Source organism: Macaca fascicularis, chromosome 2 (assembly GCF_037993035.2).
Source record: "Macaca fascicularis isolate 582-1 chromosome 2, T2T-MFA8v1.1".
NCBI classification, from domain to species: domain Eukaryota; kingdom Metazoa; phylum Chordata; class Mammalia; order Primates; family Cercopithecidae; genus Macaca; species Macaca fascicularis.
Window position 1 is genome coordinate 106,569,534 of NC_088376.1, and position 22,049 is coordinate 106,591,582.

The 22,049-nt window shown below is 46.9% G+C and overlaps 1 long non-coding RNA gene across 1 annotated transcript; it reads right to left on the bottom strand.

Moving 5' to 3' along the window:
- Nucleotides 1-11,137: 11,137 nt before the first annotated feature.
- Nucleotides 11,138-11,837, bottom strand: LOC123571699 (uncharacterized). Its single transcript, XR_006695918.3, has 2 exons — nt 11,604-11,837; nt 11,138-11,312 (listed from the first exon to the last, which is right to left on the bottom strand). It is a non-coding gene; the product is annotated as an uncharacterized lncRNA (long non-coding RNA).
- Between the last annotated feature and the right edge of the window lie 10,212 nt (nt 11,838-22,049).

Below are 22,049 nucleotides of genomic sequence, written 5' to 3' on the forward strand. Positions count from 1 at the left end.
TGGGTAAGCAAAGTAGACCCTGGTAGTCAGAGGCAGCTGTTCTCAAAAGTGACAGAAGCCAGCCACTTGGGAGTTGTTGTTCATAACACTTGGGCAGTGGCTGAATCTGCTACAAGTGACCTCAAGCAGTTGACTTAGTCCATGAGACCCATGTGAAAAATGGGGATTATAATGTACCCTCTTCACAGGATTGGCATAAGATCCAGTAAGATGATACATAAATGTAAAGCACCCTGACAATTACTGCTCAGACATGGTGAACTCTTACTAAATAATACTATGATTATGCTGAACAATGGCACAAATTTAACTTCTGGATCTGTAGCCTATTAAGCCACCTTTCTCCTGTCCCCATGAAAGGCATGACTAATCCATCCCGAAGGACCCTTGCCTTGTCATCCTTGTTGGGGCTGAAATCCTGGTAGCCATCATCAATCTACCTGAGCTGGATGGGAGATGAAACCATTTACCTGCTCTGAAGTGGAAGGAAGCCCTCCCTGTGCAGGTGACCCCGTTCCTGTTCTCTGAGCCCTTCAGTTCCTACCTGCCAGTGTGGCTCCTTCAAAGGGTTCTGTGCTGGGAGGCTGGCTGCTCATTTTGAAGATGTGGATACCACTCAGATATTATTGGAACTTGACTTTGAAGCCTGTCTAGTTCATGGAACAGCAAAGTCAATCACTTTTTACTGAGCAGGTACTATGTGCCACACATTCTACCAAAGGCTTGCTACGCAATAGTTACTTAATGTTCACAGTACCCTGGGAAGTAGGTGCCACTATCTCCATTTAAAGATTTCCCCTCAGGAATACTGAATTTGGAGGTCTTAAGAAGCTTCCTTAAAGTCACACAGTCAGGAAGAGGCGTCTTGTCTACCTCCTTAGCCCACGTTTGGAGTCATGTGCAATTAATCCACTCACTCCTTAAAATAAACCTATGCATTCCCATTTGTGCATATTGAATTTTATAATTATTTCTTATCTGCCTCTAAGATTTAATAGAGGTTAAGCTTTCTGTGTGAGCTGCTTCTGCTGCTGCTGCTGCTGCTTCTGCTTCTTCTTCTTCTTCTTCTTCTTCTTCTTCTTCTTCTTCTTCTTCTTCTTCTTTCTTCTCCTTCTCCTTCTCCTTTTTCTTCTCCTTCTTCTTCTTCTTCCTCTTCTTTTTCTTCTTCTTCTTCCTGCTCCTGTTCTTCTTCTTTTGTTTCTTTAATAAAAGTGTTTAAAACAGCAGTTACCAGAGTGCTGTGTTTTCTCTGCCTCTTTCACCACCAGCCCACTGCCCTCATCACTGACGTTTATCTCATGAGACCTAGGCCCCAATTCTTTGCATTTAGAGGCAACAGCCCACAGTCCTACAGATCTGAGATCTTGCAGTCTTTTTGCAATGACTCTAAGTTCTTACATCTTACTTGAGAGTCATAATCCTAGGTCAAAGGTTAGTTCTTACAACTTACATGAGAGTCATAATCCTAGGTCAAAGGTTTTTGGACTCCTTCCTCTCTTAGAGCTCTTCTGCAAATGATTCCTATTTGTGGTCAGCCAAATGTGCCTTTCCTGATGGAGACAGGTACAAGGAAAAGAACAATGTCTGCTTCTGCCTCACTTGGCCCCCTGGAAGTGCAAAAAAACTTAAGACGTCGCTAGCTCTGCGGTCCACACCAGCCTCCTCCTTGACAATTAACGGCATCTGTTCACCAACCAGCAGCAACCAGCTCATACCTCAGCCATTCTCCTTTCTTCTCTGCATTCTGAACACCAAGTGCAGAGACTCTGCACTTTCTCCATCTTCTGCAGATGATATTTTCACAATGTACCAAAGTTCATTGTGGGCAGAGACTGTGTCTTAGTAAACACTGTAAGAAACAGTGTATAAAGAACCAAGACAAAATAATAATAAAAAAAGAACTAAGACATGGGCCCTACCTATCTGGAAGCCAGGTTTGCTGACCAAAGAACTCCCCCTGTGGCAGGGAGGCAAATCAACAGTGATGCTCGTGGAATTCTCACCATCTTCCTGATTATCTACAAGAATTCTCCCCTTCAGCAGCAGCTGTGGAAGGGGGCCCATGCTGCCATGTAACATTGGATGAAGTTTGCTCTGGATTAAGATGCTGTTCTGAAGATTTATCGACCTCACCCCTTTCCAAATGGAAAGTTTTTGAACTTACCTTGCTTGTATTACATTATTGTATTTAGGGTGTGTTAGTGAGGACTGTGGTTACAATCCTTAGGTTGCAAAATTATGAGGAGGAAACACAAGGCTTGACTGTTACAGATCCAGGAAGAAACAGATTCCACTGGAGATTGTGGACTCTGAGAAAAATGGTTAACAAGGTCATCTCTGGGTGTAGTCACACAGCTGTGACTGTGGGTGTCTCTCACGGGTAAGTGTGTGTTTGTGCTTTTACATCTTGGTAAATGCAGGATCCTTTAAAAATGTGCTATGAGAAGAAGGACGTGTGTGCCTGGCAGGCACAGAAGTGGAATGAGTGCACAGGTTTCCTGGCCTGGTCTGCCTCGGCCACTTCCAAAGAAGTTGCCTTGCCCACAGAACAAAAATAGATCAATCAGCCTTTACCTTCAACAACTGAAACCAAGGATGCAGATTTTGTCGCTGGTGACTGGTGTGAAGTCAAGAGCCTTGTTACAGAGGCCCGGGGTGAGGTGACCCAGCAGGGTAGGAAGGCCAGGGGGAGGAGGGAGGAGAGGAGAGTGCCAGTTGGCTTTCTGAGCGCCTTTTTTCCCTGTAGTGGTGGAGCTGCCTCTCCTCCTACTGTTTTTCCTGGGCAGCTCCTTCCTTCCCATAAACTCCCCTTCCTGACCAGTAAGAGGGCTTCTGATTTTTGTAACCCCTGACTAGGGCAAATGCCGGCCAGCTTGACCTTCCAGGCTTTCTCCACCCTCTCCACCAAAGGCATGTCCATAAATGCTTCAAATTCCTGAGCGCGGGGACTCTGGTGCTTCTCCCTCATCCTCACTTCCCAGACTGTCCTGGGTCTGGCTCATAGCAGGAGTCCCGTGGCTGGTGAACAAACCGTGACTCTCTGGAGCCACATCATTCTTCCTGTAAATCAGCTGCCACCTGACCAAGACCCAGAATAGTCCAGGCTCATGTCATCCTGAGCACTCTTGTGTGGAAAACAATGAGCCACAGAGGTGCAGAGGCAGTTCACTCACTGTTGTGTGTGCTGAATTCTGGCCTCTGTTGAATGTGTGCTGATGACACATGCCATCTGTTAAAGTTTGTAGAGCCCCCTATTGTCCACAGGTACAAACACGAAGCATTCTGATCACCCTGTAAAACAAAATGAACCCAGGAGTGGGTGTCATAACTGGTTGAGGGATCCTAGAACCAGAACTCCCCAGTGGGTGTGAGGACCAGTAGCCTCAGAATCTCCTGGAGAGATTGGTAGAAATGCACATTCTTGGGCTTCCCCTGAGACCTGCTGGATCAGAATATGCATTTTAACGAGATCTGCTCTCACTTCATCCCCATTATTTACTTGCATGTTAAAGTCTGAGAGTGCTCATTCAGAAACACATTCAGCTTTATAAACAACATTTCTAAAGTTCTAGACACTTTTCATGTTGAGAAGAAACAGTAGCAACCCCATGCTCATGCTCATGACAGAAGGGGGTGCCATGTGGTGGTGCAGAGTGTGAGTCTGGCTTCAGAGCCCACTGCATGACCTGGGTGGCCTCCTAACTTCCCTTACATTCAGTTTCCTTATCTGTAAAATGAAAACAAAAGCAGGAACTACCCCAGAAAACTGCTGTGGGGATTAAATGAGGATATACATATTTAAATAGCTTAGAACTAGGTCCTTACTACATGTGCGCTACTATTATCAAAATAGTTTCCATTTAGTAGGTGTTTACTGTGTGTTAAATACTGTGCTAAGCACTTCATACCACACATGGAGGTATTGTCTGCCTACTGAAGAGGAAACAGAAGGTCAGAGTGGGTCAGGATCTTGGACTGAGATCTTGGCTCTGGAAGGCTAGTGGTGCTCTTACATCCTAAGTCATGTGGCCTCTCGAGGTCTATGGTATAGCTACAAAGGGGCCAACCAAAGAGGGAACCCACTTCTGTATGTTACGTGAAGACACAGTGTGACACAAAGTAACTCACAAATTGCCTGTGCATATCCTTTGCCAATTTTTATTTTCCTCTTTGCTTTGTATTATTCCATCCGTGTGAAATGCTGTCAACAATGCCTGGCCCTTTGTAAGTATTCAACAAATATTAGCCATTATTTGGAGGAGTTCTCTATGTATTCTTTATACCAATCCATTTTCAGTTACATCCATTTCAAATATCTTCTCCCAGTATGTGGCTTATCATTTTTTACATAGTGTTTATCGCACAAAAGGCTTTAAATTCTAATATTACCAGATTTGTCTGGTTTTTCTTTAAGGTTTGTGTTTTGCATGTCTTAATTAAGAAATTTTTTATCCCATGGTCATAAAGATACTCTTCTATGTTATCATCTGATGTTTTAAAATGTTACTTTTCTCATTTAAGTCTGTTTTTAAAAGGTTGATGCTTACTCCTCTCCCCACCCCACCCCCAGCCACCCTTTCAAATGTGTTTAGAATATGTCCTTACATATGTATATCATCTTGTAAAACACATACATCTGCCTTGTGTCTGTTTTTAATTTACATAATGGAATTTTACTACAGATCTCATTCTGGTTCCTACTTTTCCCGCTCCACATGTTGCTGTATAGATTCTGTGTTTGCTTCTAAGTGCATTGTCACAGTTTACTCATCTATTTCCCCACTGAAAGATACCAGACTGCCTCCAACTCCCCAACATAAAAACAGTGCAATATACCACCTGGTACTTTGTGAGAACTTCCATGGGACTGATGTGCCCAGGGTGGATTTGCTAGGTGTTGAAGCCAGTCAATGGATTCTGAATTTTGTTAAATGTTGGCAGAAAGATCTCCAGCAAGGTGGTTCCACCTTACGCCTCCTAGAAGTATAGGTCCTCACTTACCCACATTTCTAACTTTTGCCCTTCCTGTGGACATAAGAACACATCTCATTTGAATTTCAATTCCTCAGATCACTGCTGATCTGGAGCTTCTCTTCCCATACTTGTTGGTCATTTGGTCACTTCTCCTGTGCTTTGCCTGATGACCACTCTCTATTTATTTCCTGTTGAATTTTTTGTCACTGTTGATTTGTAGTAGACATATACTTGGCAATCTAGCTAGTCATCCTTGGATTTTTGATGCTGCAGATACCTCCTCACTGTTTCATATTAGCTAAGAATTTCTTTCTGTGTCCTTCACTAAACAAACATTTTATACACACACACACATACATAGTCAAAAGTGTTAGCTGAGCACATACTATGTGCTGACACCACTAGGTGCTTGTCTTAGTTCGGGTCCTTGTGAAGCTAACCCTGAGGCAAAGATATTGGTGTAAGTGGTTTATCTGGGCAGTGAAAGTAACACCTTAGGGAAGTGGGGAAGGGACCTACAGAAGGAAGGTGAGTCAATAAATGGTGTATTATGAAGCAAGTTACCACTGTAGGTGACAACCTTAATTCTGCTGGAGAATTCTGGGAGCCAGTGTAGAACTTCCCACTCAGAGTCAAGTGTTTACACCCCAGCTCTGTCAGTCATTACTGTGGGGGGCTGGGAGGGTGTTAAATACCCAGCACTTCAGGCTTACTGCTGAGGCAGCAAACTGGGCTCTAGCAGCAAGACAAAGGTCTCGGGCAAAGCAATGTGGGTGCCTGCAGTCCCCAACCACCCCACCAGGCAGACACTGAGATGATGAGGGTGAGGGGCCATGGGCAGGGCACCAAGAAGGCTAGTGCCCGGGCTTTATGTGCATGATCTTGAACCCAGAGGTCAAACAAAAAATAAAATACAAAACAAAACACAAAGCTCTCATAGCTTATGAGGTGTGATTATACCCATTTTTCAGGTGTGGAATTGAGGGTTGGAGAGGTGAGGTAAATTGCACGAAGTTAGTGGCAGAGCAGTGATTCAAACAAAGAATGTGCATCAGAGCTGCCTGGGAGAGTTTATAGAAGGCAGAGTCTAGGTCTGGGATGAGCTCAGACTACATTTGAGCTCAGTCTACATTTTAATCAAGTGTCTGATATAGGTATCTACGTTAGTTATCTATTTCTGTGTGACAAAGTACATCAATACTTGGCAGCTTAAAACCAAAAATGATTATCTCACACAGTTTCTGAGGGTCAGGAATCCAGCGTGGCTTCCCTGGGTGGTTCTGGCTCTAGGTCTCTCATAGCGTTGGAATCAAGTTATTGGTTAATACATTATCAAGTATGTTCCTCCCTGCTGTTGGTGATGGAACCATTCACTATCTCGACTGTAGTGGTGGATATATAAACCTCCAAAGCTGAAAACAATGTAGAACTCAGCCAGGCGTGGTGGTTCAAGACTGTAATCCCAGCACCTTGGAGGCTGAGACAGGGAGGATTGCTTGAGTCCAGGAGTTCAAGACCAGCCTGGGCAACATGGTGAAACCCCATCTCTTCAAAACAAAGCAAAACAAAAAAAACCACAAAAATTAGCCAGTTGTGGTCTCAGCTACAAGGGAGGCTGAGGTGGGAGGATCACTTGAGACTAGGAGGTTGAGGCTGCAGTGAGCCTTGACTGCACCACTGCACTCCAGCCTGAGTGACAGAGCAAAACTCTGTTTCAGAAAATTAAATAAATAAATAGAACTCAACACACACACACACACACACACACACACACACACACACACACACAGAGAGAGAGAGAGAGAGAGAGAGTGAGAGAGAGAGAGAGAGAGAAAACGCCCAGGACATGTACAACTGGGGAAATCTGAACAAGATCCATGGTTTGTATCAATGCCAATCTCTTGGTTGTGATATTTTCCTACAGTTTTGCAAGATGTTACCGTTGAGGGAACCCAGGTAAAGAGTACACCAGGTCTCTCTGTATTACATCTTACAATTGCATGTGGATCTATAATTATCTCAAAAAAAAAGTTCAAATTAGAAGAAAAGATTTAGGCAAGAATGTTCAGAGCAGCTTCATTCATAATCACCTTGTTAAAACCACCCCCAAGCCCATACAACTGAAGAATGCTTAAATAAATTGAGGTATATTTGCACAATGGAATCGTTTACAACAATGAACATGAATGAAGCACAACTATATGCACCATGAATAAATCTCATAAACATGATGTTGAGTGAAAGAAGCCAGACACAAAAGAGTATGCACAGTCTATTTATATAAATACAAAACCAGGCAGAAGTAGTCTATGCTCTTGGAAATTAATGGAATCATTTCCACTGGGGTAGTACTAACCAGAAGTGGGCATGAGAAAGAGCTTCTGGGCCCTGGTGATGTTCCCTTTCTTCATCTGGGTGCTGGTTATATAGGTGTGTCATGTTTGGGAAATTTACCAAGTGCATGATTATATATGCACTTTTCTGTACGGGTGCTCAATTTTAATACCCAATTTTGAGTGCTATGTGCCAGGCCTTTTCCCAGGCATTTTACATGGAATGTGTCATTTATGTTTTTGATCAAGTTTCTAGTATTATTCCCATTTACAGATGAGAAAACTGTGTTTAAGAGAGGTTGTATTCTAGGGCCACCTGGATGCCCTATAAGGGACCCATATGTCACCAATGCTCTCAATCACCTTGGGGTTCATAGATAAGGCCAAGTCATTAGTAACTTCATTGAAAATGGACCTGTTCTCTCAGCCACAAATGATTGTCCTGGTAACACCAATCATGGCCCTTTGCCCAAGCAAGGGGAACCCCTGAAAGAACACTTGTGAAATTTGAGCACTTTATCTTTTTCTGAAAGCCGGGGAGGCCTATGGTAGGGGATGAACTGGTAATTGCTAAACACTGTAATTAAGTGGGGAGGCCTCAGTTTAAACCATCAGAATTGTAGTTGACCATGGAAGTGTGAAAAGGACCATGATTAATGAACTTGCTAATAGTCTTTTCCTGTTAATGACATTCTTTTATGTTTTAGTAGGAGCACATGTGGTGATTGCAAATCAGTGAGTATGCAACCCAATGTAACTTTTCCTTTAGCTGAATTTGGTTTCTGTCCTGGAGTCCCATTCTGCCTGGTGGTGAAAAACTGAATTTTAGTCAATTCAAGGCTTTTTCTCTTCCCCCTTGTCCCTAGGCTAAAATGCCAGAGGGGAGGGTATGTAGCATGGTGGTTAGGGGGCATCTGGTTCTTGATTGTCATCTGTCCACCCTGGTATCAACTGGGATGACATCCTCTTAATGTGACAACGCACGCTGGCTTTTTGCCACACTAACATCTGCTGTGACATCCTGTCCCTCCATAGCCTCTGGTCTTCCTTGCAACCACTGCTGCGTTCCTCTTGTCTTGGCCACCAGTTCCTCTTGTCGCTTTCTTCAGTGCTTTCTCAGGGGGAATGAGGGCTACTTGGCCATACTGACTGTACTGGATACAGTTGGTGGCCCAAACCCCTTCTTCCGGCCTGTGCATTTTTGCCCCAGCAGCTTGAATATTGAAAGCTAAGGGGTCACACCTGCTTGCCTCAAGAATTGTCCTTGGCCAATGGGTGGCGCTGCATCTGGGAAGCGGGCATTTAGGTCTTTCCCTTAGTTCAGTATAAAGCCAATGATGGATTGATGAGAACCTACAAAAGGCCAGACCCCTTGCCTTCAGGTGGGAGCCATTCAGTGGTGCAATTCATGCTCCTGAGCTCCTCGTGGATCAGGCTGCAGTCAGACTCCAGCTGGGTCTGCATCCTGGCCTGGCTCCTTCTGCTGACCTTCCTTGCTTCCCTCACTTTTGGTGTGGTTCTCCTAGAGCACCTCCTGAATAAATGAGTTCCACAAGCATCTCCATCTTAATCTTCACTTTAGGGAGCTTAGGCACTGTCCCACTCCATGGGGCAGGGGATGCAGAGAACTCTAGGCTGTGAGTCCTCACTGCACAGATGCGCCCTCAGTCTTTTCTCCCCTGCACACTCTCACCAGGCCAGCATGTATGTGTGTGTGGGGGGGAGGGGTGGAGGGGTGGGAGGGAGGTTCTTCTCTGAGAAGTTTCCACCTTCCAACCTTCACTTGGAGGTGAGGCACAGATTCCTTCAACACTCGAATCCCTGCAGCTCTCAAAGGATTTCTATCAGTCAGAGTGCCTTCCTTGCAAGTGAGAAAATGTAACACGAGCCAGCTTAAATCATTTCTGAACCACTCAGCTAGAACCTAGGGATTGAGTAAGAGTCAGGGTTAACCTAGTCTATATCTGAGCTCTGCTTCCCCCCTCGACAGTTCTTTTTGCTTTACCCTCTTCCAGGTATTGGCATCATCTTCTGTCCAAGCAGATGTGAGGCCCAGAATGCCAAAGTCATTGAATCTTACAGCTCATGTTCAAGAGAAGACAGACAGAACTGATTCTGGAAGCTCTTCTGGCAGAGTACAGCAAACTTCCCAAAAAGCTGCTGACAAATTTTGCCTTCAATCTCTGGGGCCTAAATTTGGCCACGTGCCCATTTCTGACCCAATCCGGCCCAGCCCTGGAGCTGGGGTGGGATCTGCTTCCCTTCCCAATACATGGGCTCTTTGTGAAAGGGAAAAGGAACAATAGCATCCTCCTGGAAATGAAGGAGGAGGTGAGCTCCATGCAGGGTGCACAGTCAACAATGCTCATGCCTGACTTTGTTTTCCAGTGGACTGGGGTGGGGAGTGGGGCACAGGAGGCCTTCCCAGGGAATCTTTCTCAGGGCCAACATTGGCAATTTCCTATTGCTCAACCAAATGCTGCCAAGATGCTCTTTAGAATGGTTAGACGCATTTCCACTCTAATTGATAGCTTCAGGATCCCTATTTTTTCTCATATTCACCAGCACTTGGTATAACTTACTGTATTAGGGTCTCCAGAGAGACAGAGCCAATAGGATATACATACAGATATAGGGGAGAGGATTTATTAGGGGAACTGGCTCATGTGATCACGGAGGCTGATGTCCCATGATGGACCATCTGTAAGCTGGAGAACCAGGGAAGCCAGTAGTGTGGCTCAGTCCAAGTATAAAGGCCTCAAAACCAAGGTGTGATTCTCAGTCCAAAGCCAAAGGCCCAAGAACCTGAGGGTCCGCCGGTGTAAATCCTGGAGTCCCAAGGTCAAAGGCCCAAGAACCTGAGGGACCGCTAGTGTAAGTCCTGAAGTCCCAAGGCCAGAGAGTCTGGAATTCTATCTAAGGGCAGAAGGAGCAGAGTGTCCCCAGCTCTAGGAGAGAAAGGAGAAATCCTATACCATCTTTTTTTGTTCTATTCCAGCCCCCAGCAGATTGGATGGTGCCTGACCACATGAGGGCAGATCTTCCTCATTCAGTCCATTGACTCACATACCAGTCTCCTCCATAGGCACCCTCCCATACACAACCAGAAATAATCTTTACAAGAAATGCTTTACTAGTTCTCTAGGTATTCCTCACACTTACTTTCCTAATTTTTCAAGATATGATAGGCACTAAAAGAATCTCAATATTGCTTCAATTTGCACTTTTCTGAATTCTGGCAAGATTAGTCATTTCATCAGGTATTAGTTAGCCAGCTCATTTCCTGTCCAGCAAATTGGCTACACATAGCCTTTGCCAATTTTTCTAGTGAGTTTCCTACCCATTTCCCTTGTAGTCTAGATCAGGAGTTCACACAGGTTTTTTTTTTTTTTTTTTTTGGTTGGTTTTGTATTTTGTAAAGGGCTAGATATTAAATATTCTAAGCTATGAAGGTCATATCGTCTCTGCTGATGTAGCACAAAAGCAGCTATAGACATACATGCATAAATGAATGGGCATGGATGTATTCCAAAAAAACTATTTATTTATTTATTTTTAGTTACAAATATAGGCAACCAATTGGATTTGGCCCTGTGGGCTGTAGTTTGCCAACTCTTATTCTAGATATTATCTTTTGGCTTTAGACAACGCAAAATCTGCTCCAAGTCTTCACCTAGCTGTTTTCTTTGTCTAAAGCATTCTTTTAAAAAAATTCTCAATTTTGGTAGAGTCAGATTCACCCAGTTTTCATCCGAGGGTTATGTGTTTGAATTATGTTAAGACACCCTTCTCATCCCAACAACACAAAGATATTCCTCTCCTTTCCTTCCTATTAACCCTTTATTTCTGTTGGCTTTCACATAGCGAGGTCTTGGATCTGTTAGGTGTTCGCATTTTTATGTGATGGAAGATGTGGCTTTATTTTTCTCCCTGTAGTGAACTATTCTCCTCACACCAGCAGCCAAACAAACCATCCCTTCTCCACAGATTTGTAGCAGATGAAACCTTAAATTTGAAAAAAGAAAGGATAAGTGGTTAGGCTTACCTATGCGACAAAATGCTGCTCTATAGTGCTTGCCTGCTTACCAATCCCCAGCTCTTTTCTGGTCCCCCAACATGGCCGGGGCTTTGTGGTCTCAGAAGCATCAACAGGCTCTTCCCTGGTGCATGGCAGGCCTTTCCTCATCCTTCAGGTCTCACTCCAAGTATCAACTCCTCGCAGATGTCTTACCTGAACACCCTCTCATTTACTCTGTTGCTTAACCCAATTGGAAATTATCATTTGCATTTGTTTACCTGTTTATTATCCACCTTTCCCTATTAGATTGTGAGTTTCGTCAGGGAGAGCTGGGGTGAGGGCAGAGACTGGAACTGCATTATTGGTCAGTCACTGCCTCCCCCGTGCCTGGCATACAGCAGACTTGAATTAAAGATTCCTGGAAAAACAGAACAAATGAGCAAGTTGAATTGATTTTTCAGAGGCAATGGGTCATTAGATCGCCCTGGCATTGTCTAATAAATTCTCCTATCCTCTTTGACAACGTACAGAATTAGAATTAAGGTTTGTCCTTCAACCCCACCCCACTCAACACCTTTATCATTTGATAAAACATCTCAGTAGCTTCAGTGTATTTATCACACCTGCATTTATTCACAGTTCGATCTGAGAGCCCTTGTTAACTCCCTTAAAATATCTGATTGAATTTCATGTGGAAGCGAATGCCACAGATTAAATATATGTTGTGTTAAGAAGCTTCCCGTTTTATCACAGCCTGTGCACTGCCAGAAAAGCATTCTGCATGTTAATTAAGATAGCTGGGGGATTTTTTAAAGACTTCTTTTTCTCCCTTTAACTTTATAATGCATTCAGGGGAAGGGAACTAAGGCAACTATTTGCAAAGCTGTAAAAATCAGTGTCGAGTCAGATGGGCTGTGGGATCCCAGGGAGCTTCAGTGACGGGCCAGGGCACTGTCTGTGCATGTCAGCAGCAGGCTGAGTCTAGGAGCCGCCTGTGAAGGAGCTTGGAGAGGCTGAAGGGAAGAGGTTCTGACTTCTGACTTCAGTAGGAACAGTGCCCTTCTGGCTAAGGCTGGAATTTTGCCCAGGCAACAGTTAAGTAAGAGGTAGGGTGGGAAGTGATCAAATCCAAGAATCAAAGTGGACAAGATGAATTTGGATATGGAGAATGGAAAAATCTGACCTTCCTCCCAATTAGAATGTCAGTGTAGCCAGGACTGTGTGGCAAGACCAAGAGGGGGCTGCAGACGCCTGCTTTAGCTGCTGCTAAGATGCCAGCACATTGGCCCTGCTAATGGGCCCAAATTCAGAAGTGACATGAATAAAACATGGATTTTGAAGTTCTTCAGACCTGGATTAAAATCCTGGCTTAGACGCTTGTCACTTACTAGGCCTCAATTTCCTCACCTGTGAGATGTGCACAGGGACACTGCTAGGTTCAGAGACCCTGGGTATAGCTGGCACATGGCAGGCTGTTAACATATGTCACTTACTGCTGTTACGTAAGAACCTGTGCCCATCTCCTGCTGTCAGGCACTCTGCACCACCCAGCTGTTTGGTCACCTTTTCACCTCCCTTCACCTCTGTTCTAGCCTTGGCTCACCCTTCAAATACAACTGACCCCTTATGTCGGGTGACCTAGAGAGTAGTCCCTGCCACTTGCACAATCCCAGTAAGCTCTAGTTAGGAAAATGCCCTCATCCAAGTAGTTCCAGAATAACACTGCTGTTTGTTTGGGACTCCCTGACCCATAGCTTAGGAATCATGCATGCAACTGGGGTGACACTAAGAGCAACAAGATGTCCATCCGGAACCGCTGCAGCTCCTCCTCCTCCCTTGGCGCCCTGCCCTGGACTGGGTGTGATTGCAGCGCCTTTCCCAGCTGTGACCAGCAGGGGGCGGCTCCTCTCTCTCGTGTCCCTTTCCAGTATCCTGGTAGGGTTCATTCCCTCCCTAACCCACTCAGGCCTCCTCCCGGGCTCCGCCTCTCCGGCTCCCTGAGACACCGCCCCGGCTCCTTCCGCCTTTCTTGGTGGAGGCTTGCAGACCTGCAGGGCGGGGCCTGACTGAGAGCGGGGCGGGATCTCCTTCCGGACTGGGGAACAGATGCCCTGGCGTCCTTGGCACTGGGTTGGTTGGTCCCTCTCCGTCCTGGCTTCATTCCAAGCACGACAGGCCCTGGGAGGGGCCCAGGCTGCTCCTGTTTCCGGCCAGGACAGAAAAGCATCAAGGAACTCTCAGTCAAGAGACACGCCCGTCAGAGAGGAGGCACATTCCAGGAATGACATATGCCCTGAAATGTCATATGCTCTGAGGAGGTGACACCCCCCCATGGGTGACACAGCCCACAAAGGGGACATGGCCCACAAAGAGGTGACCTGGCCCACAGAGGTGACATGGCCCACAGTGATGACACACTCCACAGAGGTGACACAGGTCACAGAGGTGACACACTCCACAGAGGTGACCTGGCCCACAGAGGTGACACACTCCACAGAGGTGACACACTCCACAGAGGTGACCTGGCCCACAGAGGTGACATGCTCCACAGAGGTGACACACTCCACAGAGGTGACACAGGCCACAGAGATGACACACTCCACAGAGGTGACATGCTCCACAGAGGTGACACACTCCACAGAGGTGACCTGGCCCACAGAGGTGACATGCTCCACAGAGGTGACACACTCCACAGAGGTGACCTGGCCCGCAGAGGTGACATGATCCACAGAGGTGACACACTCCACAGAGGTGACCTGGCCCGCAGAGGTGACATGCTCCACAGAGGTGACACACTCCACAGAGGTGACCTGGCCCGCAGAGGTGACATGCTCCACAGAGGTGACACACTCCACAGAGGTGACCTGGCCCGCAGAGGTGACATGCTCCACAGAGGTGACACACTCCACAGAGGTGACCTGGCCCGCAGAGGTGACATGATCCACAGAGGTGACACACTCCACAGAGGTGACCTGGCCCGCAGAGGTGACATGATCCACAGAGGTGACACACTCCACAGAGGTGACCTGGCCCGCAGAGGTGACATGATCCACAGAGGTGACACACTCCACAGAGGTGACCTGGCCCACAGAGGTGACATGCTCCACAGAGGTGACATACTCCACAGAGGTGACCTGGCCCACAGAGGTGACATGCTCCACAGAAGTGGTATGCTTCACAAAGGTGATATGGCCCTCAGAGGTGACACACTCCACAGAGGTGATCCAGTGCACAGAAGTGACATACTTCACAGAGGCAACCCAGCCCACACAACAACTGTGTCTCAACCCTACTAGACACCTCAGGAATTAGAACCCTTCCATGACACAGCAGGCGCTGCAGTGTTCGCCCTACAAACCTGGCGACTCAGTTCCAAGACCCTGCAGTCCAGAAAGCAGCCCAGAGGCAACAGGGGCCGAGGCCAGCCTAGCTCTTGTGCGGAAAGGTGGCTGCCACCCCGGGGCGCTCAGAATGGGCCTCCTGAGTCTCTGACCTCCTGCCTGTAGAAGCCTGTCACTCTTGCAAGACCAGTAGGTAGACAGAGACAAGCATCAGTGAGAGGGAGAGTCATTTATGATTTATGAATAATGAACTAATTTAATCCTGGGTTTCTCTCATACCTCCCATTTAGTAATTTGTTCCATTTCTTAATGGCTCGAGTTCTTTATCAGGCTGTGACAGAGGCGAGCAGTGAGTCATCACACTGGGGATTAGGAGGGTGACCTAGATATTGGGACTGGGAAAGCAGTGCTGAGAGATGAGCATCAGCTCCACCCTCCACGCCCTCTCCACTGGGGGCAGCTCTGGGTTGGCACAGCTCCTATCTCTGCATCAAAGTGGCAGGAAGGGGTGGCTGTTCAGTGGAGGTGGGTGTGGCTGGGGCTTGTCTGAAGCTGTGGTTCCATAGCAAGCCCCTTGCTTGTGCTTAGAATGGACATCAGGGAAGAAGATGGAGAAGATTGGGGTCTAGCCCCCCTACACAGCTGCATTGAGAGGGAGGCAAGACTTTGGTGTCAGGCCACTTGGGCTAAAATCCTGGCTGCCACCTCTGTCTTTGTGACCCTGGGTGCATTGCTTCACCACTCAGAGCCAAGAAAAGATGCTTCCAACAGTGAAGGCTCTCACCTCTATCGTCATCCTGCTGTCTGGTTTCTTGAACCTGTTATTTCTTTTCTTTTTATTACATACAAGTATATTGAGGCTTTGGAAGGTTATACACCTTAATGAAGAGAGCAGGAGAGTGGTCTGTGAACAGAGAAGGGGAGAATGGAATCTGAGAAGGCCTAGAATCAGGACCCCAGGGTGGACTCTTGAGGCCAGCTTTGCCGTGCCTCCTCCGTGTCATCTTGCATGGCATCTGGCCCCAAAGTGCCCTCATACAGGAGGAGCAGGCAGGGGGGCAGCAGGGGGCTGGGCAGACAGCAGCAGCCACTGAGAGCGCAAGGAAGGACTAAAGCCAGCAGGTAGGTGGGGAAAAGAGAGGTGTGGGCAGCTGTAGGAGGCGGCCGTCATGTATTTGCATAGTTACCACACCCTGTTGGCATTTATCCTGTGAAGCAATGGTTATTGTGCCCACTTTACAGGCAGATAAACTTGGGACAGAGGAGTCAAATAATTGCCTAAGCAGCACAGCTGGTGCGGGGTGGAATCTGCCTTCTTCCAGCCTCTTCTCTAAATGCCATCCCACTGCCTCTTGCCAATCCCAGTTCTGACAGGTGTGGGCGTGTGAGGCCACCTGCTCTGTGATGATGGGTGTCCTCTTCCTCTTCTAATGCTTGGTGGTCTACAGATCATTGCCAAGTACATCAGCCTCTCTGATGCTCACAATATTCCCGGGAGATGAGTATGAACAAGGATTATGAAAGAGAGAGAGAGAGAGTGAGAGTGAGAGAGAGAGAGAGTGAGAGAGAGAGAGAGAGATTAATATTAAAGTCTAATATACAAATAGAAAGGTGTGCATATTATAAGTGCACAGTTCTCTGGGTATTCATAAAGACTATTATTTAACTTCATTTTACTAAAAGAAAACTTAGAGAGGTTTAATGATGTGATATTCTGAAGTCTGTTTATGTGTCAAGCAATGGGGACAGTATTCCAGACTACATCTCTTAATGTCCATGATTTGAAATGGATTTTTTAAATGTTTAAAGTTTTGATTCTAATTTCTTTTGAGAGCAATACAATTTAATGGAAAACGGCAATGCCTTCATCTTATTAACTTCATTACCACAAGTGGTTATATGAGAGGGAAATCAGGTGCTTTAAGCCATCCACTCTTCTGTATTAAACTCTTTATTTGGGGGATGAGAGTTCTACTGAAGTGTCTTAAGTAAAATTTGTCTAAAATTTGCAGGATAAACTTCATGGTAAAAGTCTAAAGTTTGCAGATTGAGAAAGTCTTGAGGAAGGAACAGTGTACTCGAATCATTTTTTTTTTTCATTTAATTAGTAGTGCATTGTTTGCAACAACACTTTGTGGAATATTTTGGAGAATCAACAAAGCCTTCTTGAGGGTGGCCTGATCCTCGCCTTCCAAGTCTGTTTTTTAGCAGTGAAATGGCTTTCTTGTTTCCACATTTCAAAAAGAGGAAAACATTTCTGTCAGTTAAGTGAAGGGAGAAATGAAGGTCCCCCAGTTGTGGTCGTGGTCAGGGGCAGAGACCTCTCCCCTTAGCCTGCTCTACTTTTCTCCCTAGGGGGAGGTGACGAGGAGGGGACCTTTCTTCCAAGGTTTGGGAAACCTGGTAGATTCCTGTCTCTCTGGATGCTTTAATGGGGTCCCTGTGTGAAAATAGGGGCTGGGGGTGTGTTACAATGTCCTTTCCAATTCCATGAGAGCAGAATTTAGGGCAATTAGAAATTATCCCACCTGAGTCATCTTTCCCCTTCAAAGTGGTGTCTGAGGACTTTCTCAATTGACTTTGGAGCAGGAGCAGCAAAACCCAATCAATTAGCCAATATCCAGCAACTGAGATGGACTGTGTCTCTGTCTGGGAATTGCTGGGGAAGCAGAGCCTGGAAAGGAGATTCATCTGGCAGGGGAGGGAAGATGAACGCTAAGGACTGGGAGAACTGGACCAGTCCAGCTGAATTGGGCCTGACCCCCCAGTCCTATGCATAGTTAGACCCTAGACTCCAGACCTCAGGCAGTCACTTGAGAGGTCCAGCAGCTATGGCATGACGGGCAGTGGCCAGAGGAACTGCTCTCTGCCCCAGCCAGGCAGGAGCTTGCTCTGCCAGCAAAACCTGCAAGTCATCCTGCTGCAGCTGCTGGCCTGCAGAGACCGGCCCTGGTGTCAAGGAGGAGGTGTGAGGAGGAGGGGAGCCTCTGGCAGCTTTTTGTTTCAGGCTAGAACTTTCTAGCAAAGTTTCAGAGCTGTCTGACTCACCTGCTGACTTACTCTCCCCTGCATTACACTTCCCAAGGGCCACATCCGTCATCACACGCTGGCTTCCCCAGCCCAGGCATTGTCTCCTCGTGGCACCGAGGCTGTGGAATTGTCCCTCCCTCCCTCCCTGGATCCCCGAGAACCCAGGAAGCCCACTTTCCCTCAATCACAGGCACATGGAGAGAATGAGTTTCTTTTGGTCCATGAAAAGTTGGCTGGGCGATTTTGTTATTTTAATGGAACTAGTTGCCCACCTTTAAAAACTGGGAAATTTCACATATAAGCCCAGACTTCCTGCTTCTCTTGAAAGCCACTCTGGTGACACCAGGCCCGAGTCCCCATGTGGTCATGGAGGGAGTGTGCCATCTCCAGCGGCAACAGTTCTCACCTCTTCCATTGCTTGTGCCCCGTTTCTATGCCTCGCCCTCTTGGCCACAGAGTTAGTGCAAGCTCATCCTGGTACCTACAGAGGTGGAGAGCAGAGTGGGTGGTGTTCTGCCCCTGGACCACCTCCCAGGGGACTGTGGGCCCTCCTCTGCCTCCATAGCATCTGAGCCTGATCACCATCATGGCCCTTCCCACTTGTATTGAAATGATCCACTTATTCCAGGAGGATTATGGACATTTATGGGCATTGGTTTAAATCTCCTTCCTCTTGTCTAGGGTCAGAGCATCTAATCACCTTTGGAGATGAATTTGGGGAACTGATTCTCTACCTCAATGACCCAAGGAAGGCTAAGTGGATCCAATGATTTTATTTCATTTTGAAGATGAAGAAACTGAGTCTCAGAGTGGTGTGTGGCACAGCTGACATCTGCTAAGGAAGAGCCTCCAGTGTGTGGCCTCCCTCTGGGGCACTGTCTACCCCAGGGTAGGCAACAGCATCCTTCAGGCAGGGGCTCTGGTTGGGGAGCCACAGTGGGAGAGTCCCTGGGTTGCCACTTCCTATAGAAAGGCACATCACCCCTAAAGCGTTCTTCTCAGAGGGCCCGTGTGAAGGATGCTGCCTGGCAGCCTGAAGGCAGCAATCCAGCAGGTGAGCCCACACCCTGCTCTGTCATCCATGCTCTCCCCTGAAAGGGGGCTCTGTGGAAGAGCCAGGTCCGCTGCAGTCACTGTCATTTCCAGTTGAGTGCCGTAACTAGGAGCTGTTCCCTCTGCAGGCAGGGGAATGCCAAGTGGGCCAGGAAAGCACAGGCAGTGGAGGAGGTGAAGAACTGTTTGAAAAAACTTCTTTCTCCAGCTTCCTCTTCAGCGTATTCAGAAAGCTGCCTTCAGTGCCCTGTGGCTAGAAGGCAGGTTCCTAGCTCTGGGTATGTGTTGGGGTCCTCTTGGCTGGCACAGGTTTATAGCAAGAATTATTGGCCTGTGGAAGGGGTCAGAGAAGGGCTCCTGAGGACTTTAGCTTGGAAGCAAGAGTTTGCAAGCCCAGGGGCTGATGTGTGTGCTGGGGTGGGGGTGGGGGTTACGTTTTGGGTAGGGGGATAGTTCTTGTCCTCAGGAAGACGGAGGCTTGAGCTGTCTCCCAGTGAGCTCCACATGTGCTCTGGGTAGGGTAGAATTCCTGCCTCAGTAGCACTGTTCGACCAGCTGTCCCAATAACAGGACATTCCATGTATTGGGAAAATTTAGAAAGTTTTTAGCTCTGCCTCATTATTTTCTAACTGTGGAGCATCAGAGAACCCAGAACCTCTGTAAAATGGGGATAATAACTCTTGCCCTCCCTGCCCTTCCATTTCATTGTGACCTCAAGTGAGAGGGTATTCATGGTGTGAAGATGTCTTGCAAGTTGTCAAGAGCCTTGCCAGGGAATAAGGTGCAAGCTGAAAACCCAACCCCTGGATCTCCATCCTCGGAAGCTCAGCTGGCCTGGTGGGGAGGTGGCTTTCTCTTGGAACTATCTGTCCAGCCCTATTTTCATGTCCTCAACAGTGGGAATGTCAGCCTTAGAGCTCTCATTGGAGGCAACAGGAAGCCGCACATCTTCCCAGAGTATTGCATGTGCTGGAAGACTTGGGGAAAATCATGACTTTTATATTAAAATAAACACTCTTCTATGATTATGTGCAATGCAAAGGTTCATGAATTTTAATGTTACAGCAGGAGCAAAGAAATGTGCTTGTGGAGGGATGAGAGACGGAGGCTGCTTCCTGAGAGGACTCGGGGGCTTCAACATTGTCTTCTGCCATTAAAGGTGTATTAGTGAAATGTGTGAGAAACGCTCTCGTGGTGAGGAGGCACTGTGCTGGCCTCTGCAGGAGGAGAAGCAATGTTGAGGAGAGGGGCCTGGCCCTGAGGGAACTCCGCAAAGCGCAGCTTCCTTACCAGGCTATACGTGAGCACAGATAAAGGTACCAGAGGAAGGAGAGCTCATGACTGGCTGGAGGGATGGAGGTGATCAAAGGAGACTTCCTGGAGGAGGAGGAGAGATTTCAGGAGTGCACGCACACATATTCAGAAGTGCAAGTCGTGCTTGGTGACTAGCAGGAGAATCAGACCCGGGCCCAGGGTATGGAGAGAGGGGATGTGGAAGATGTGGCTGGGACCCCTGATGGGGAATTAGGATGAATACATCAGGTCTTTGGAGTCCTGGAAATCATCTGAGAAGTGAAGTGATTTGGTCAAAAGGTTGCTTTAGGATGATTAATTTCATGTTGGTGACAATTTCTAGTTTTGTTTTGTTTTGTTTTTGCCTGTATAGTTGTTCAGAAAAGATAGTCTTTCAAGGTGTTTCTCCTCCCAGAAAAAACAAGATCCCCCTGAAAGAAATATTCTTGGGGCCAGGCACAGTGGCTCATGCCTGTAATCCCAGCACTTTGGGAGGCCGAGGCAGGTGGATCATGAGGTCAGGAGATCGAGACCAACCTGGCCAACATGTTGAAACTCCATCTCTACTAAAAATACAAAAATTAGCTGGGCATGGTGGTGCGGGCCTGTAATCCCAGCTACTTGGGAGACTGAGGCAGAAGTTGTACCCAGGAGGCAGAGGTTGCAGTGAGCCGAGATTGCACCACAGCACTCCAGCCTGGGCAACACAGCAAGATTCCATTTCAATAAATAAATAATAAATAATAAATAATAAATAAATAAATAAATAAATATTTTCTTAGCTCAAACTGTAGTCAATATTTCACAATAATCTTTTTTTCTTCAGGCTACTCAGATGAGGAACTATGGCCCAGAGGGGTCACGGTCCTTGCCTTGTGTAGCCCTGTGAATCAGAGCAGGTATTGAATAACAAGAGTCACAGATCACTGGGGCAGATAGGTCCTGGCACTTTCTCCAGAAAGATGGGCACCATGTATGTCCCAAAATATTACCATAAGACATCATGTTTCTCTTCATGCATTAACTCACCAGAGGATCCCTCAGCCCACAGATTCCAAGAGCTAAACAGACACGAAAGGCAATAAGCCCTGTCCTCACTGCTTTTGGAGTGATTTGACCTCTCAGATCCTCTAGATCAGCAAGACTTCAATTAGATTTCAGGTCTTGCTGAAGAATTCTGTCTGCCCCACACCTGAACACTTGTCTGGTCTTTCCACTCAGAACAGAGTTCAAGGTAAAATCTGCAGCCAGCAGGAGCCCTAGCAGAGAAGAGCGAGGGCTTCCTAACTAGAGCAATTGTTAAAGACTCCCAGGGGAATATTCCCAGATAAGTTAACAAATTAACAGCAAGGACAGCCTGGAGGTCTTGGGGGCAGAGGGGTGTGATTTGGGTTTCTCCCCATTGCTTTTGCAGCCCAAGATGGAAGTGCTTGATGTTTTGACCAGCCTTCTTAAACTTCAACATATATGCAAATCACATGGTGATCTTGATAAAATGCAGATGCAGATTCAGTGGGGTGGGATGTGGTCAAGGATTCCATCTTTTGCACAAGCTCCCAGGTAATGCCAGTGCTCCACAGACCAGTTTGTGCAGTACAGGTTGGACAACACCATCCTGTGTGTGTTTTCCTAAAGGGAAGATGTTATGCTCTGGAATGGCCTAACCTGAATATCACTGTTTCCAGCCACTCCCTTTTATACCTCTTCAGTAAAAATTATCTCCAGCCATCCTACAGACATTTATTAGGCACTTACTATATGCTGTACTCAATGCCAGCTCTAGAGATTCAGAAATGACAGAAACAGCTTCTATCTTATGGGATTTTACAATGGAGTGTGTATGGTGAGGCAGCTGATGAGTCAGGCAAACAGGCAATCCAACAGAGAGTGACCAAGGTGGTAATGGGGCACCACAGGGACCCAGAGGAGGTCACTTCTTAGCCTGAGATTGAGATCAGGAGGTGGGAAAATCAGGAGGCCCTATCAGGAGTAAGTGGCTCAGTCTTG